The 3,239-nt window shown below is 44.3% G+C and overlaps 1 long non-coding RNA gene across 1 annotated transcript; it reads right to left on the bottom strand.

The window, feature by feature from the left end:
* Positions 1-432: 432 nt before the first annotated feature.
* On the bottom strand, positions 433-3,233 carry LOC112971401. The gene is made up of 2 exons (XR_003255333.1): positions 2,758-3,233; positions 433-1,302 (listed from the first exon to the last, which is right to left on the bottom strand). It is a non-coding gene; the product is annotated as an uncharacterized LOC112971401 (long non-coding RNA).
* Positions 3,234-3,239: the final 6 nt, after the last annotated feature.

Here is a 3,239-nt window from a genome sequence, read left to right as displayed (position 1 = left end):
ACCCACCAGCTGAGCAGGAGCAATTCCTTCTCCGCCGTGTGATGTTAAATGCATCTGAAATGGCAAGGAACATACACATATGAAAGGTGGAGGTGTCCCAGGTGATACATTTGGAGGAACGTGCTGCTTACAGCAACTGGGTCCACTATTAGGAAGTGATAGGCCAACTCCCCAGAGAGCCGAAGGAGAAAAGAAATGACGATAAATCTAGTGCAGGGAGAAGCAGGTATTTGTGCTAACAAACTGGCCTTTCCACTGAGTCCACTTTGAGAAAGGCAGTAGTACTCCTCCAAGCACTCACCAAGTATTCAAGTGGTTATTTTAAGATATTCACAGAAAAAAATGGTTAATGTTACACTCTTCACTCAAAACCATACTTGTAATTTAAATGAGAGAATTTCGTAATATTCCAAAAAACTTCAAAGTGTCATCTGTGGATCCAAAGTTAAGGAAGCAGCATGCTATTTATTTTCTGAAAATATCCTTGCAACCCAAGGTTGAAAGCTATTATCAAATTGTATCTTAAATTTCAAGATAAATCTACATTGGAAAAAATCCCTGCCTGAGTAGTCTGATCCCTTAAATTATACCAAGATTACAAAGCACATCTTTGAGGTAAACATACATGCACATTTCGACAAAGTCCAATCATTAGATAAGTTATTACCAGTTGAAGTTAATGCTTTTCTCTCTCTAGAAGAGCATGAAACAGAGCAAAGAAAGTTTTAGCTGAACTGTAAGGTCAGGGTTGATTATCTTAAAGTCCACAGAGACAACCAAAAAGGCATCCAGCGATGTCTTAAGAGTTCAGTCAAACCTGGGCGTGTGCATGGGGTACAACAGGGGCAAGTGGGAAGGCAACAGTGGCACCAGAAAAGTCTTCTCTCCCGGACACTCATTGATAAGAAGTAGGGACAAGTGCCTTCAGGAAGATGGTTTACTTTACTTGGAAGAGTCCCAGGTAAATCACTCGTCTGGGTTCGGGCACTGGCTCCATGACTTTTTATATCAGAGCAGGAGACAGGTTGGCTTCTCATTTGCCCTAGTTTTACGGCTGCCTCTTTCAAGTCAAAGTGTTTACCTCTGATCTGTGCCAGGAAAAGCAAAGCGAGAGCAGCCCTTCTTCCCTCTGCCATGTCAGTGGTTTATTGTAAAATCTGGAGGTTTGTGTAGCCTTGGCAGCTCAGCCCGACGGAAACCATGCTCAGCTCACGCACTCCACTGCAGTCCTCCTTCTAAGTGAGTCAAACCCATGAGCTCTACCTGAAATATATGCCGTTTTCCATCCCATGCTCAGAGAAGCTGCAAATCAAGCAACACTTTTTCTTTGCTCTGAGTCAGTTTACTGCACTCTAACGCTGGTTCAAGGGAAGAGGAACGTCTTAAACCAGTCAATTTACAGCATATAAAAATCATGTCCCTCAAAGATCAATTTGGATTTCTGCACATTGGAAATATTCATGCAAGAAAGGCATGTTCATAAGGGAGTTAGTGTGTGCCTTATACTAATATGGAACACCCCCAAGTTTCAAAGCAGTCCCACATTTCTCCTTCCTTTCTGGACCATTAGTTTCACAGTAAACATTGAAGTATTTCTCTGCAGTACATTCCCATAGCAATCAAGCAACCTCCCAGCGTAGCCAGTAACTCTGTTCATAATACAGTGGGAATCACTGGGCAGATAACCAAGTCAATCATATAATTTGTGCTTATGAAAGTTATGAGTCTATGCCTGATTATTGACTTTCTAGAGACCAGAGACAAAATCCAACAATGTTCCTGGACAGACGCTAGGCCCACTGACAAGAACATGAGTGAAGCTTTGTGCTAGTATTCGGCCTGATAACAACAACCGGCACTAACACAATATTGCTACCTGCTCTCTCTCTATCCATAAAGCTGCTGAAGGCTATAACACGTATTCATGTGCTTATCCTTACGGAACAGCTGTACAACTCATCAGTATTATCATTAGCACTTTACCAAAGGAAAGCTGAGCCATAGGCATATTAAAGCTGCATTAGAAATGATGCTCAAGCTGCAGCTGAGTCATCTGAAGCATCCCCTCCACCCCGTGCCAGATGCTGGTCACCGTTGTGCTGGAGGTTGCGGCCCTGCCACACCTGCTGGCATAAGGTCACGTGTCATCACTTCCTTACCCTGTTCTGCCAGACAGATGCAGATTAAAAGCCCTAACAGACGTGGTTTATACTGCAAAACAGAACACCTGTATTTGCATTTATACATGTTTCAGCCACAATCCAGAAAAAAACTCAACCACCTTGCCCAAGGGTCCAGAAAGGTGCCATGGCAGAGACAGGGACTGGTTTCACATCTCCCTTCTGAAGCTACAGCTCTGAATATAAGATCACTCTTCCCCTTAGCTTTAATTGTTTTTAAGCAGGATTTTAAAGGACTGTCCCTCCTCCCAGAGCTCAATCTAACCTTATCTGTCTCTGCATATAAAGTTGAGCGGTACCACAGACAGACAGACAAACTGGGTGGGATTTGCTTCATCTAACTCATAGTTGCCATAGTCTGGGCCAGTTACCCTCGACTCCCCTTGCAGTCAATGAAAAAAGAAAGACACCTCTGGAGTGTGCTTCATCTCCTCCAAAGAGAGGTATCTAAGATAGGTGAGATGAATCGCCCTCCAAGTGCCTGCTTCTCCGCTGTGACTGTAAGGGGAGCTTGGAGAAAGGAGTTCAGACACAGAGGTCTACCTTTTGGCCACTTAGGTTAAAGCAGATATCTCACCCAAGTTCCTCCTGTGAGATCTTTCTTCAGGACGGAGTCAAAACAAAGAGCCCTCCCTCGCAATCGGCTTTGGAGTGCATGAATCAGATACCAGGTTTCCGGATCCCCGTTTTCATGTTAACACGGCTTCCTCGCTGCAGTCTCCTCTTCCTGCAGCAGCCAGGTTTACCACTGGGTGTTTTAAGTCTGCATGCTTTGGCATACCAATACTCGTAACTGCTTTAAAGGCGTCACAGCCTCGCTCTCACAGCATCTCCGCATGTTTTGCACCAAGCAGCAATGATGAAGTATTCACCCACCCTCTGCAATTTCCATCACTTGGCAATTCCTTCTTATTGGGAACATAGCTTTCAGGGCAATCTCCACATTAACGCTGGCATCTGTCTTTATGTTGCTTCCCTCTGAGCAACCACGCTTTGTTTTAAAATTCCCTCACAGCCTCTGAGCTTTAGGACACACATTTACTGGTTGTCCTGCTTCAC

The sequence above is a fragment of the Apteryx rowi genome, unplaced genomic scaffold (genome assembly GCF_003343035.1).
Source record: "Apteryx rowi isolate R43461 unplaced genomic scaffold, aptRow1 scaffold_44, whole genome shotgun sequence".
NCBI lineage: Eukaryota > Metazoa > Chordata > Aves > Apterygiformes > Apterygidae > Apteryx > Apteryx rowi.
The sequence above is the reverse complement of the archived record's forward strand: the minus strand, read 5'-3'. Positions and strand labels throughout refer to the sequence as shown.